Source organism: Camarhynchus parvulus, chromosome 6 (assembly GCF_901933205.1).
Source record: "Camarhynchus parvulus chromosome 6, STF_HiC, whole genome shotgun sequence".
Taxonomy (NCBI): domain Eukaryota; kingdom Metazoa; phylum Chordata; class Aves; order Passeriformes; family Thraupidae; genus Camarhynchus; species Camarhynchus parvulus.
The window spans coordinates 11,855,311-11,871,280 of record NC_044576.1 but is presented as its reverse complement, the minus strand read 5'-3'; the positions used below and the strand labels follow the sequence as shown (position 1 = coordinate 11,871,280).

The 15,970-nt window shown below is 39.1% G+C and overlaps 1 protein-coding gene across 7 annotated transcripts in view; it reads left to right on the top strand.

The window, feature by feature from the left end:
• ZMIZ1 (zinc finger MIZ-type containing 1) overlaps positions 1-15,970 on the top strand; it is a 338,520-nt gene that overhangs the window by 128,684 nt on the left and 193,866 nt on the right. The gene's annotated exons all lie outside the window — the stretch shown is intronic.

Sequence of the window (15,970 nt, the reverse complement as noted above, 5' to 3'; positions counted from 1 at the left end):
TAAGTTCTGAGTAATTACACAATAAAGTAATCAGCCAGCAACTTGTGGTGTTCCTCAGTAGGGAAACTCAATAATAGGTCTGGCAAAAATAGAATTTTCCTTTTAATAGCCATTGTCAAAGTATTTTTAAGTATTGTCAAAGTTTATTTACAGTTGAACTGATACCAGGTTTACTTTCCAGTTCTTTGTAGAATGAATCTTAATAATGAATTGAAGGTGTTTTACAAATAGGGTTTGCGGTGGAGTTTCATTTCAATGATTATTCCCTTCATCCACAGTGTGGTGTAGGACTGTAGATATTAATCTCAAATTACGTCCTATTAAACATTTTTGAGTAATAACCACCTGGTTCTTTGATATTTTGGGTTTATACATGAAACCAGAGGATCAACTGTATTTGCTCTTTTTGCTGCCAAAATGTAGCTTGACTTCTGCAAACAGTTTAATGGAGTGGATTCAGTTTTGATAGTGGTATAAGAATGTACCCATAATAACATCCAGCATTTTTGGAAAGGTTTTGCCTTTGTTTTCTGTAGCTGGTAAATTTACTATTTTGGATGTAAATACATCCAAACCCCATTTACTACTTGTAACATTAATATACTATACAAGCTACCAGAATATTTGTAGCTGTAATGCTCTCTGATGGAGAGGCTGTACTTAGCAGTATGCCTGCTTTTTTCCTTTTGTAAGCTTGCAGTTTATTCTTTTTTGGACAATGTGCATTCACACATACTCACACAAAGTGCATTATCTGCCTGAAGCTTCAGGCTAAATGTGTGAGCCCAGGTGTCATATTTCTAATGCTCTTTGCATGAAATGTGAAGTAATTGTCCAAGTGTAGAAGCTGTAGGTGTGTTTATGAAACATGAAGTACGGGCACAGTCTGCAATTTCAAGTGTCTTACGAAAATGTGTGTGGTAAGGCTGTGCTGTCTTCGAAATAAACTTCTTATGTTCTTATGTCTGAACTTCAGACTTCTCAGTCCTGAAAAGTGAAGTGCATGACAGAATACCTTAAATACCTCCATGTGTGTTTATATTTAATAGGTCTAAAACCACTTACACCAAGGTAACTTACTGCAAAGGAGAAACATCTGCTGAATTAATTTTCGTGAAGTAGATGGTTTTCTTAAGTTTTTGTGTTGTGAGGCCTCCCAGGCAAGAGGGGAAGAAAGATACAGGTATAGTGATCTGTTAAATAAATTAAACAAGTGGATCGTGGGTAAATAAATGAGTGATGAAGAGGTCATGTAAGGAGAGCAAAATGAATTCTTACAGACAGAACAGTGGATAGTGCCTACCTCTCCATCATGATCCCAAACGCGAGAAAAATCAAAGGCTTTTTTCTTACTGGAGAGACTGAAAGAAGGTCAAGCTCAAAAATAGCTTTGGGTCAAAAAGGAGGGAGGAGGAAGAGACAGTGTAGTCACTGAGATGAGTAACTTCAGATCACATTTGAGTGTCTGAGATGTCATTGAGGGAGCTGCTGTTGAGGAAGAGGCCTGCCGTAGCTAATATTTTCAGTATAGAGCTGACACATGATATCACTACCAGAAATGGGCTGCTTTGGGTGCAGGTTGTCATTGTACCCTATTTATTGGTCTCTGTTGATCCTCCATTTCCATGGGTGTGATGCTGGGACTTCTGAGGCCACATGCCTTGGTTTTCTTGTGGCAATATTCCAAGCCATTCTATAAATCCTTCCTCATGAATTACTGAGGAAAAAACCTGCCCTGTTCCTTAAATGGTTAAGACTGCTAGGAAGACAGTGAAGACTTTTGTGTAATTTAACCCTTCTTGTCCTCAGCTGTTTACTCACACAGTTAGAAATTGACATAAATGGTGGACGTATGTTCTAATCCTTATCATCACTGTAACATCTGGAAGTCATAACTTTTGAGGCATTTGTAGCAGCACAAATGGTTTAATGTTGCTGAAACTTCTTTCCTATATGCATTAAAAATTCATATGGTAGTGGATTTAATCTGAGGCTTGTGTACAAGTACTTTGACTAAATACTCTGGGTTTAGAAACAATGTAGGATCTAATATGCCAAGGAGAAAGGATATATTTCATTTTATTCAAAAACTTCCAAACAGATTGAGTCCCTGATAATCTTAGCAGTTGATACCTGTAGTTAGATTTTGAGGAAGTGTCTTCTAATAGCATCTCAATATTTTAACTATAGTTTAAAAAAAATTTTTAAAAAAGTAAGGCATAATACTATTGAATGAGATAAGAGTCTGAAAACCCCTTCTCAATAAACTGATATGTTCTTCAGGAAATTGATGCTATATCAAAAGCTGCTTCTTCAGATAACAATAATTAGCTTAGCTTCCCAAAATGAATGTGAAATTCCAACATTGAGAGAAGGCTGTGCCTGTGTATAATGGTACTGATTTTGTATACAGCATTCTTGGCTTATCTTGAGAGGGGTTCTGACACACAACAAAACCAATGCAAACTGTTTTAGCCACTAGTACTTTCTTCTGACCTTAAGTATTTCTTGGCTTATGTCTATGAGATCAATTTGAAGAAATTTCGATATTTTCTTTTCTCTTGTTTGGTTTTTTTCCCCTCTTTGTTTTTACTACCAAATATTCAGGATAAAAAGAGGTCCTCCAATTAAAATATAAGTTAAATATTTAAAATTAAGCTTTTTCTCACATACAGCAATTAAGCTATAAATGTATGTCTTTTGAATTAGTCTTTCTAAACAAGGCACAGAAAGCTACATCTGTTGCAGTGACAGTGGTGTTTGTTACCTTTTTTTCTTTTGGAATAGCTGAATGTTTTCTTCAAATAATCTCTTTTATGTATATTATATATATTATGTAATAATCTGGATATCTGCCACTGCAGTGAAAATGAAGCAGTGTCCACTGGACCAAGTAGTATCTTGCATTGAAGTCCCTTAGCAGAAGGAGCAGTGAGACATGCTTGCCTGGCCCTGTGTGATTTGTGTGTAATATATTATCTCATCTCTCTTGAAAATGAGCATTCACAGGTCTCTTGGAAGTCACTGTTGTAGAGGGTGTTCTTCATTCATAGGGAGTGAGGCATGTTGCTGTCCCACATAGTGGGAGGTCAGCCTGAACCCTGGAGATCCACTGGGAAACATGGAAGCTTTGGGGTGAACTTCAGGTTTTTAGAAGTGGGTAGATGTGCTTTGGTCAGTCAGTATACTTGTCTTTTTCAACCCTGTTGAGGAGAGCTTTATATTTAGTGTGCTGATAGCATAGATGGGCATTACTTGCTTGCACTGAGCCACTGCCTAGGTGACCAAATACTGATTTTTGCACTGAGCAGTTTTTTTTTAAAAAACGGGCACAATTCCCACTAGTTCCACTTTCAAATCTGCCTAAAAATGAATGATTGTTAGTGTTTTCACACTGATTATATCTTGGAGTCATGAATTATTTATCTTCATGACTACATGTGTGTGAGAAAGGATTTGGTTACCCCTGTTTTACAGGAGACAGACAGGGCATGAATTGACTGGTAGGCTGTGCCTGTGCTAATGTAGAGTGCTCCATAGAATGACTCTGTTGGGAAGCTGCAAGGAAGGGTGTTGCTCATTGCACTGTGCTTTATTTTTAGAGGATTTGAGAGCAAACTGCTGCAAGCATCAGATTGGAAGGCATATTGCCTTTTCTCACTCTTTCTTAATTCTGTAAAAGTCCTTATCAAAAACTGGTGGTGTTTTCAATTCCCATAATGGCTTAAGAGTCTTGTGTCTACTGAAGGAAGCCCAGACCAGCTCAATTGTTTCTTTTGAGGGCAAGGTGCAGTGTGTTGTTTGTGCCGCCAGCTTTGGCAATGCCTTCCCCTCCCCAACTTCTTTGTCCCCCTTCTTCCCTTCCCCCGCCTCCCCAATTATTTTTCCAGAGACCTTGGCTTGCTGCTTCTGGGGCAGCAGCAGCAGCTGCTAGTGCTGTCCTGTAATTCTTCCCTCTCAGTCACAGGGGACTGGAAAGGGGAAGACGGTCTGTCTCAGCAGCAGTCCACCAGCTGCTGCTACGATCTATAATGCGTAAATTTGCAAAATATAGCTTTTAATTTTGCTTTGCAGTCAGAATGAAAAACTAGAGTGCACCACCACTGCCATCATTGATTGATTAATAGAAATAAATGCTCCCTGCTCCATGGTTCAGACTCGGACAAAAAGAACTTGGAAGTCGCTAAAAATAAAAGGTAAGAAACCTGACAGACTTTCCCACCAACAGAGTAATTAAGAACACATTGTTGTGTATGTGTGCTTGAGAATGTGCTCTGGCTAGGAAAAAGCTGTTGAGTAATGCAAAAATATTAACTAAATCAGAGTATAAAATCAGGCTTAGGGGTCATGATACTCTCTGAAGTACGTGGATAAGCAGGACTTCTTTGTTACAGTGTTAATGACTGAGGGAGTCCCACAGATTCTAGCCTAAGAGGTTTTGAAATTGTGCATTGAGACATATTTTTGATTTTGAGGTCTTTCTTAAAGGAGAGAAGGGGAATTAAAGAAGAATAGGCAGTGTTCTTTCTCTGCCAGCAATGTAGTAGCCATAGTAAGTGCTTGTTTTGTGTCTAGTCATACACCTTGGGTAAGGAAATGGCCCATAGAAAAGGTAAGCAGCCCCCAAATTTCCATTAGAAATGGATTTGTAACCTCTTCAGTGTGCATTTATGAATGATCAGTCTTTTAGTTGGAGCATTCAAGAAAAACCAGCCGTAACATGGCCAAAATTTATGAAAGAACTTGTTTGAACGGAATAGTTTAACTCAGTGGGTTGTTCAGAAGACTTGAACTATAAAACACCATACATAAAAAGAATTCATGTTGTTGTGGCACAGATGATTGACCAAAGAAAAATTGTTGTGTGTATAGCTGGGAGAAGTAATTTTATCACAAGTCAGTTTTGCAGTCAGAATTTGGGAGAGCAGATCTAAACCTTACCTTTGTGGACGGCCTGACTATGTCAATAAATTACAATGTAACCTAGTACCTATCCCCAGAATTACCAGTCCTGATTTCTGTACATCTTACCTGATACTAATGTCAGCAGTTTTAAGTAAAAGCATAAGCAGCCTCAAATCTTACAAGACACAGTACTTTGAATAGCTAAGTTGTACAGACATGTTGGCAGAAGTAAACTAAATCTGGATGCGTCTTTGGGACTCCAAAGAAAACCAATTAAAATAGTTGAAGGAATAAACAAAACATACTTCGTGCATGCATGTGCACATACTAGCTGTAATTTGTTGGAGTTTTTTAGCATGTGGAAAATACAGCCACGAGTGTATACCATGCCTCCCATCTCCTGGGAAAAGAGAGTAAGAAGAAATTATGTAGTTGACCCATTATTCAGGCACTTGGGAATTAAGAGAATGGAAGAGCAGTTTGTTTCTTTGAAGTCCTTCCTGGTTATATACATATATTTTAAATAAACATGGTATGCTAAAATATTTATATAAAAGCAGTGTTCAAGTGGTATCACTTAACTGGGCAAAGAAATAAAATTTAGTGAAGTGCACACACTTTGTGTCAGTTTCAGTGTTTTGGGTGGATACCTGTTTGCTTTCCAGGAGAGGATAAAAATTACCTGACAGAGGCTTTTCACAGGTAAAAACCAGCAGAACTCTTGGAAATACTACTTGAGCCAGGCTTTACAATGTTGCACATTACTGGTCTTCTCAAAGTGTCAGAAATTGCCGACTGGAAATTGTTTGTGTTTAACCTTTAAAGAAAGACTGCTAGAGCGTGTTTTAAAACTGAAGTGGTAGCAAGCTGGATTGAAGCTTGCTAAGTTCTGACTAGGTGGCAACAAAGACCTCTAGAACTCACAGTACAGTTTCCAAGAAAGCAAGGTCCCCTTTCCAATATGTATTTTCATTTGTCCTCCTGTTGTGGTAAAGGCATCTGTCTTCTGCCAGTGTTTTCTGAGCTATGCGAGGAAGTATTTTGAAGATGATTGAATTTGTTTTTTGACTTTTTCTTCCCTTCAAAATTAATACCTTGATTTTAACATTCAAGGTCCTGAGCACAGCTTCTTTCCTACAGAGATTGTTACCTTGGCACTACAAAAAGGATCCTTTTCCATCCCTTCTGCAAGGCCTGATTCTTAATGCAAAGAACAGCATAAAGTGTCAGTGAGAACCAACCTTTCCTCATTTCTGCCCCTGTGGGGATTTGAGCAGTCTCTGCAGCCTCCTGCATAGACACAGTATGCAGGGGATGCCACTTCTGGGGCAAAGCCAGCCTGGGAATAGTTGAAGAGTGGAGTACTGAGGGTGTACACTAAAATGTTTCTGTAGCTGCACTCTCAGTGGGTACCTCCTATCTAACTCTTTACATGGAAGTGGGAAGGTGACTGTTACTGTTGTATCTTGTCCGTGGAACTTTGGTTGTGGGTGGGAAGCCCATAGTCCGATCTGTAGATCCATTCTAGTTCTTAGGATAAAGCATTTTGAGATAAGAATAGTCAGAAATAGATGTTAAAAATCAGAAAAGAGACCTAAAAGTGCATTGCAGTCTCCCTGAAAAAAATATGGTATCTAGACAATGGACAACTTAATTTCTAAATTCCTCAGCCACAAAATTCCTTGGTAGTCTTACAAATCCATGTTCCCCAAAACCTTTTCAAGGGAGTGAAAAAGAAAGAGGGAGAACAAAATCTAAGTTCTAAGCTTGCCTAAAGTGTCACCTGGGATAACAGCACTTCTGTGTGTCCTTAATAAACACAATGCCAGATCAGGAGCCAGAGGATAATCTTTTGCTTTAAATTGTTTTCCTTTACTATCTGAATGCACAGTGTAAAATCAGGAGTGGAGAAAGGCTATCCCGAGTCTTTCTCTTTGCTGCTGGTACAAGCATGATTTCATTATACAAACATTTGCTCCATTAATTGTCATTATTCCTAATCCTCCATTTTGCTTAATGGCAAAACATTTCACTGCAGGGGAAAAAAAATTAGATTAAAGTAAAGACTTTCAGACACTAAAGGCTACTAATTGAAACCTGCAAGGGATACCCCCATCATGGAAATTTAAAATTACAAAAGTTATTACTGATATAACTGGAGAAGTGATACTTGAAAATCCTCATAACACTTGCATTAAGTTTTTGTATGTTTTAAATCAGGATTGGTTGTTTTTTTCTTCCTCTGTAAATGTAAGAATGTAGTAAATGGGTGCACGGAGTGCTACATGTGTGTTTGTACAACATGCATTTTGTCTGCTGATGGAAAGTAGAGGTTTTGATTGTGCATTTGTGTCCATGTGGACCTCTAAAAGGAGATATATTGCAGATGGGGATGCTAGAATGTTTTGGTTTTGTTTCTCCCTGCTTCTTCCATGTGAGGTTTTTTTTTAGCACCTGTCTTCCCCTGCAGTAGTATTGCATTGAGAACTTGGAGTAAAATACTTTTTTCCCTGTGCAAAGCTCACAGGTGTGTCTGTTTTGCTCCTTTGCAGTCTGTAGTATACTGCAATGTAGAGGTCTTATTTCTCTTCTCTAGAGGTTACTAATACTTTACCCAAAGGAAGACTGAAGCATAGGAAGGTTTCCCAGCCTCTCCCTCCTGCAGCTCCTGCGGGAAGGGGAGAGCAGTGAGCTGCTCCTGGAACTCCTTCCCCATATGACAAACCTCCAGCTTGCAGGCGCACAGATGGGGTTGCTTTGATTGCAGAAAAATATGAATGCTGATACTTAAGTGAGAAACATCGTGTGCCTTCACACTGTGAGTGGACAGTGGTAGGACAACAGTTCATAAATGGATTTGGAGATTGCACAGCATTTGTTAAGGAAAGGAATAAAAACAGTATTTCCTTTGAAAGGAAGAAAGTAATATTATAAAAGACATTCCTCAAATATTTCTTAAAAATTTTTGTTGTTTTGAAGTTTAAACCTACATAGTTCTGGATTTTTGGACTACTTTTTGGTTTCCTGATTGGCACATTTTTGGATGCCTAGTGTACAGTATATTGGTTTTGTGTGTGTCATGAAGGAACCTCAGAAAAATGTAAATTCATGGGTTTAAAATTACTTTTCCTGAGGTGATCTTGTCTCTATGTGTTTTGTGCTCTGCATCTCCCTCCATTCCCCTACCCTCAGGTCCATTAGGTGTAAGTTGGATTAGTTCAGTGACTCTTATCAGGCCTCTTTTTCCTGTTACCCCCTGATAAATTTATGTGACTTAGAGTGAACTCCAGGCACAACTTTATTCCTTCTGGGGACAGGAGCTGCCTTTGCTGAAGCCCTGTGTTGGTGAATAGTACCCCACTGTGCTCTATACGGGAAAGTATGTGGGTGGCAATTTACATGGTAAACAAAAGCAGGCAGGGAAGGAAGATAGTTAAGCTTATGTTTTTAATGCTTCTCCTTAAAAATATCTGTTGAAAATTAGCAGCAACAAATATCACAAAAAGAAGATTGGTGTAGATTTTTTCCATTTTTAAGAGTCAATCTTTAAATAAAAGTATTTTTGACGTACTTTTGTAGATAAATTTATTGATATGACTTGTACTGATTTTTGTGATAAAGGCAAATAAAGACTCTACCTGTGACTATTCAATTTTAAGATAAATGGAAACCTTTTATTTAATCAGCAAAATGGTTCATACTCATCTGAAGGATCACATACATCCCCTTCCTGCCACACTAAATAGGTTGTTTGCTTGTTTGTCATAAAAGGTGTAGAAAGGCAATGTGAATTAGACAGCAAAAGGCTAGAGAGAGTGTCAGGAAGCATTGACATTTTTATTTGTGGTGTGTATCTACTATGTGACCTTGGACAAGTCTCTTCACCTATGCCATATCCTGTTATTAGATTATAAATCTCTGCTGGGAGGATGCGTGTCACAGTTTGCTTTTGTATCTGGCGGAGGGTCTCTTAGATATCATTGTAAAACAAATAATAGAAATAAGGATAAAAGGGTTTTTTTCTGGAACATGATCCATCAATGGAGAGAGGGATTTCTTTTTAAGCTTGCTCTGGTGCCCACTCGTCTACAAAAGTTCATTCACTGTGTCACCTTCCATACAGTAAAAATCTTCTGACATGAAATTTGCTATTTATTCAACTAAATAAATATAACTGTGCTGTCCTTGAGAAGTTTTGCAAATGCATTCTAAACTGCAAAAAACCTAACACATGAATATTTGCAGTATTTTAATTAAAGGAGAGGGCTTTCTGTGGCATTGTTGTATAAACTGTATTTTAGTTGTGATCACAGTCTGTTTCCTGTGGCTCAGAGCGGCTGATCAGTGCGATAGCTGTTAACCCCTGGACACGCTAAGGAGCACAGCTCAGGCTGCTGAGGGAGAGGAGCTGCCTTACTCCATGTGATGAACCTTGTTCCAGTCTGCCTCTCACTTTGCTGCAATGCCCTTCACGCTGGCGTGGTGCTGGGAAGGAGGCTGGCACGGCAGGCTCTCCCTTCCAGCTCACTGAGGGGCAGCCAGGCCACTCACAGCTGCTGCTGGGCAGGAGAGCTCCTGGTGTGACCCTGGTGTCTGGAGGGGGGTCTACAGTGAGCTCCTTCCCTGCACTGCGCTTGATCAGTGGCGTGGCTGAGCTGGGGGAATTCAGCTCTGGCTTTTGCAGGGTTTAATAGTTGAAATGTCATGGATTTGCATGTCATGGAAGGAAAACCTTACCTGCTTCCGGTTGCAATGTGGAGGAGCAAATATATATATAGTTTTTTCAAGTTTTTGGGTGGTTTTGTTTTGTTGTTTTTGAGGTTATTTCTTCTATGCCATTCAGGACACATATTTTTCAAGTATTTTGCTGCTGACGCACTACCAAATTTTTAAAAGGGAGAGAAATTAAATTTTACAGGTGATAGTCACTTAATTCTAGAACTTGACTCTTTAATTACAAAATAACACTTTCATTTGAAGTAACATAAGAAATATTGCTTTTTAATTGTTTTATAGTGTCAGAAAGGATAAATATGTAAGTCTAATCTGTGCTCCTCCATACAGCCTAGAGTCTCCTCTCCAATAATATTTCTGTCAAGCTGTTTAATTTGTTGTAGCTTTTAAAAGATGTCATGTGATGTAGTAATTTAAAAAGTAAAAAATGAAGACGGTACAAAGAGAACATACCTGACATGAATACAATATAATGTGCATGTGGTTCAGTTTACTCTGGATAATATTCCTATGCTGTTCCTGCTTGTTCCTTGGGCGTGACTTTGCTAATGGCAGAGAGGGTATTGACTGAGGTCTTTGCTGATAATTATGCCCTAAATAGAATTAAATATGAAGGTGGTGCTAGCAAGGTGCTAATTGGCTTAACAGTTTTGAGATTTTTCACTTTGCCAGCACTAGATTAGAGCATGTGGTGCAGTAGTTCTTGGATAGAGAGGACTGCTGATGGAGTCGCTGAAGCCAACAAAGCGGATGTCCTGTGGTGTCCCACTGGGGATGGGGTCCAGCAAAGCAGGATGCTCTGTGGTGTCACACTGGGGATGGGTGGTTTGTGCTTAAGGCACAGACAAAATACATCTTGGATAGCTGTGGGACTTTAGGGAAGCCATTTAGTCTCACTGTCTAAAAGACAGTGATACTTTGCCACTTGTCATTCTGGAATTTACGCTTGGGGGGGTGGTATATATTTATAAATAAAAGGTTTGTCATTAGCTTACAACATCACTGGAATACAGGCAGGTTTAAAATGTGTTTGTCATCATGGAACAAAACCATTGTGGGTTTTCTGCATTAGTGTGGGCATGGAATATTGCAGCTACACTGACTTTCAGCTATCATCAGCTGTTTGGAAAGGCCCCAAATGTTACTTAGACAACACACCTTATTTTTCCAAAAGCCAAGGCTTTCGTGGAAGCAGTAAGCGTGATTTTCAAAAGCAGGCTGATGTGGGAGACAAAAGGAGCCAGGCTGTAATGAGCACCTTGGTAGCAGTTGGGTGCAGCTGTGCCACGCGCTGCCGAGACTGGCTGAGTGTGACTCACGCCGGGGATCCGTGAGCAGCGCCCGAGCTGCTTTCACCTCCTGCTCCTTTCTCAGAGCCCTGCTCTGCTCCAGTGGGGTTGGCAGAAGTGCTCACCAAGCAGCTGCTGACCTGCTGTGAGTGACAGCTTGCCATAGGAAGGTAAACCAGAAGCAGGGCTGCTGGCAGCAAGGACTTTGTGGCATTGGTCTGTCTGTGATACCTCTTATGTTAAGCCTCGAATGATGATGCAGTGATGGTTTTCAGTGGGAACATATTTCAGTAAAGGCTGAAACAATTACAGTCTGACTTGAAGTTTTTGTGGGTAGTTAAGGAAAAAAATAATACTGTGAGTCACTGGCAGCAAAAACCTCTGTGTTGTTTTTGGTTGGTTGGGGGTTTCTTTTGTTTTTCTTTCTTAGGACAGCTTATTTTTGCTGAAATTTCATCTCTGTAAAATAGAGTTCTTGCGTTATTGCTGTTTTTTTAAGAGGTCAGCAAAAGTTTAGGTTATCCCCTAATTTCTCAAATACGAAGGGTCAGTAGTTGAGGCCAAGTATGGGACCATGCATCCACTGAAATTAGTCATGATACAGTGATGTTTTTTGGCCTTGCTAGGTATTGTATCAAACGTGACTCTAAACCTATTTGTTGCCTCACTTAGACCTTTGAGTTTATCCTGTAACTGCTCTGAAGAGCTGATTTTTATCAAAGCTTTATTATATAAATCTTTTTCAGTCTTGGGAAGATAATGCATCCTTGTGTAAAACCTGCTTCTTGCTGGAATCGATGCAGAGCAAGGCTCAGTTCCTTGCAGGGCAGTGTCATTGTTGTGAGGTTATCAGAAGGTTAAAGGTACAAATCAGCTGTTGGCTCCAGTAACTTCTATGAGGGAAATGTGGAAAAAGATACATTTTTTTTGTAAATGAGATAGCACAGTGTGTGAGATTCTGATCTTTCCTGTAAGAGGTGCAAGTGCACAAGATTTTGTGTGTCCAAGACAAGATTTAGATGATCCCACTTGGGTTGTAAAAGGAGGTGAACTTTTGCCGAGAGCATTAATAATGCTTGTCATGGGTTACTGTTCTGTATCCTGCTTCAAAAAACAAACCTTTATCCAAAACTTTGATCCTTTTTAGGTGGTTAAGGAAGGCACAAGAGGCATTTTACTGCATTGTCACATGCCTCTGAACTGATGTTTGGGTTTTCTTGGAAGAGGAAGGAGTAATACCCCAGAGCAAAGGCTATTCTTGAAATTTTTGTGGCCATTTTGAAACTGGGACAAATTGAAACTTTCCCGGGATTTCTGGACCAAAGAGATGCTAGTAAGGATGTCAACTTCTGCCCTAAAACTTCTGGAAGTTTGGAGGTTTGCACAGTGCTAGTGGCAAGTAGTGCTGCCTGAAAAAAGATGCACGATTCAGGTTTTGAAAAAGGAGAACTTGCTGTGATAAATAAAGCATAATATATTTTAAAACATTTTGAGAGTTGAAGTATGATTTTGGTTTCTTCCATCCTGACTTACTCCTCCTCCCCATTTATATTTTTCAATAAATCTGCAGCACTGGAGTTATGAAAGTGATTTAGGAAGAGAAGACTGGGTGACAAGCTACCTAGTCAATGGCAGACGTATTAAGCATTCTAAAGAGATGAGAGTATTCTACTCTCTTATTTGAAGAAGCCTTTCTTTTAACATTTAATCCCATTAGAACTTCAACACTGTAAATGATGATAAGATGTTTAAAATACATTTTGGTTTTTCTCATTTGTGTTGTCATCCTGTGTTTACAGTGGAACACACTGTAAGTTTAAGGCTTTGGAAATTCTTCATTTTGGAATTGAGAAATGTATGAGAAACAGGAGTTTTCAGGCAGTCTGAATTTCCATCTCAAATTAACTGGAAAATCCATGTCTTCCAAATTTTCTGTTAAAAATAGTTTACAAAAAATTGCTTTGAAATTGCTCTCTCTTACATGATGCAGAATGCTGTCATCTTCCAGTGTTTTTCATTAGCTTTGTGTGCATCACCATTCCCATTCTGTTAACAAAAATATTCATGTACTACTTGCATTGTAGCTTGAGCTGTGAGGAGATGCAGTGGCAGGGCAGTCCTGACCAAGACCCAGCTCATTTTAATCACTGACTCAAGAGCAAGTCCGAATGCTAATAATCATTGGATCTGTGACATTTTCAGTGTCTAAGGCAGGGAGCCATAGTATTTAAAAACATTTCACGTTTAACCAGCATTTTGTAAAGAAATTTTTATTTCATCATGAAAGCCAGTGTAACTCACTGATCCTGGGTCTGGATCCAGCAAAGAGCTGCATGCAAGCCAGAGCCCCTGTGCAGAATTTTCATGAAGGCTTGGTGCCTCTGATGAGTTTCTCAAAAGTATCTTCACAGGTTTAGAGCTAAAGCTATTCAGTTTCGGGTCCCATAGGGCTTTTTGAAGCATTCTGGAAACCTCAGCATTGTTTGACAGGACCTTGCTGTGGAAGGGCTGTCCATACAGGGGTGCTGCAGATCCCAGCAGGCAGGAGGAAAACAGGAACTCCCATCAATGTCATCCCTTACTATGCTTTTCCTCTGAGGGGTTTCAAAGACTGGCAAGCTTGTTTGCTTGGCAAAGCTTGTAACTGATGAGCGATTTTTGATAAAACTTCTGCTCGTAACTTACCAAAATAAATGTTCTCATTGTTATGTTGGGTTTTACAGTTTTACACTTCTTGTTTATATTTAAACCCAAACCATTTGTTGGGTTTTACAGTTTTACACTTATTGTTTGTTTGTATTTAAACTCAAACCATTGAGAAGTGGTATGTTTCTGCAAATTAGGTTGTTATTCTGTGCAGTTTGCATTTGAAAACAGGCAATCCCCCAAAACATTACAACACAGGGAGAACAGGTGTATCTTCCCTTTTGTTCTGTCAGCATTTGTTCTGGTTTTAAGGGAGAAAATAAAGTGCAATTTTGGGAAATGCTCTGTGATAAAATGTGTGCAAGTTCTGGTCCCTTGTGCATTACCTACAATTACAAAAATGGAAACATGCTCATATTTTTATAATAACAGCAAAACCAGTATTCTCTGGTTTTATAAAAAAATATGCATTTAAATAATAATGCCTACAACAGTAGGGATTAAAAGAGGTGGTAAAAGTTTTGAGATTTTTGAGCTATAAAAATATTTACTTTTATGTCACTGTTAAGACCAGAGCTTAGCAAAGAACATGAACACGTGTTTAACTTAAATAAGATGTTATTTTGTGGAGTACTTAGCGTGAATCTAATTATATATGGTAGTCCTGACTCGGAGCTGTAATGTAGATCATGTAACCAAAAAAGAACTAGTCATGACCTGGAGATTAATCCGTTTTCAGAACTCCAGATTTTAGAGACTTGTAAGTCAGAGAATCTTGGCAAAACTCTCTTTTATGATGAGAGTTAGAGATAGGTATTTTTGTGATTGATTGGCCTGCTCTGACCAGGATGTGTTATGTTCAGTTTTGACTCAGTCAGACTCTCCTGTGTGGTTTTGAGGGAATAAGTGGAACTTTCTGTGACTTATTGTTTGGCCTACCAACAAGAGGTAAAACTCTTTTTCTTCTGCCAGCTGACAATCTTGAAAATAAAGCTGAGGCCTGTAAAGACTTCAGCAGCAGATGGACTTGGATCTTTTACATATAAATCGGAACATTATTCATGTGTGGTCTTCCAGCATTGTGTAATATGAGGAAGACTGTGTTATGCTTTTTGGTATTTCAAAAAATGTTAGTTGCACTTGAAATATTCAGAAGCAGAACTAGTTCCCCTGATTCCACCTGTCAGGTTGTTGGTTCTGGTGCTGTTTTGTCACAGCAGAAGAGCTGCTTGTGTTAGTGCCAGTCCCATAGGCTAGTGCTGCACACCTTTTCTCTGCCAGCAGAAGATATTTCCTAACCATTGGTATATTTTTAATTAAAAGGTTTCTTGATGTTTCCTTAAAAATGAAAACAAAACCACTGGGATATCCGGGCTGGAAAAGCTACAATTTGTGGCACTGTTTGTGTGCTTCTTAATCACATTGGGCAACATCCCAGGGGTGCCACTTTGCTATTGCAACCATCCACTGACTTAATCTTAAGTAGGATTTTAATGAAGATCCTGGTGTGGATGTAGTAAAACACCCAACAAGGCTACTAAGATTTACATCATTTTCAGTTCTTGTAAGGTAAGCAGCCCTTTTCCCAAATGGCAGTTTGGACAGCTAAGAACCACAGCTCCTAAGGATTTTACTTTCCAATTGTCCCTACCATTTTTTCTTAGGCTTAAGCTTAGACTTGTTTTTGTTCCTCCGCTATTCCAAACTCCCTTCTCACTCTGAGAACAGTTGCAGATGCTATCCATTAAGGTCAACTTCATTCATTTAGCCTTGGAAATGAAAAACTCCTACCCTTCCTCCCTCCACCAGTGATTACCTTCTGTAGATGTGCTTCAAAAATTCCTTGTGGTGAAGAACATTGTGTGGGATGGAGGAGGGATGGGAGAAAAGGCACTGGGGAGTGTAGCAGGGGAAATGACTCTGATTCAGTGCCTGGTTATAGATACATTTCTCTAGATACTCTACAAAGCTTTAGGTCTTTACAAGATTCCTCCTAACTGCCTTTGTTCTTTGTGTAGCTCACTTTCAAACCTGGCATGTGGAATTGGTTTATTCAAACTTTACTGAATGACAGGATGTACCTTAGAATTAGAAATATGATGGGCTGTCAGCTGCTTGCCCAAATTCCATCAGATCTCTATAGTTCTTAATAAATGAACTGACAGCTTATTAACCAGGCGGTGCAACAGGAGCTTCATTCTGTTGTAAAATTTTAAATCGTGTTGTTCTAACAGGCATGCAGTTTATCACCACCTCTTTTCTTTGGGAATGAGAAATAAATAAGAAGAAGTCAATCTCCCCCTACCACCCTGGTTTCTGGCAATATTAATAAAGATTTTGAGCTAACTGTAAAGTTAAGAGTAGATATCCTGCAGAAATACTATCAGGCACTGAGA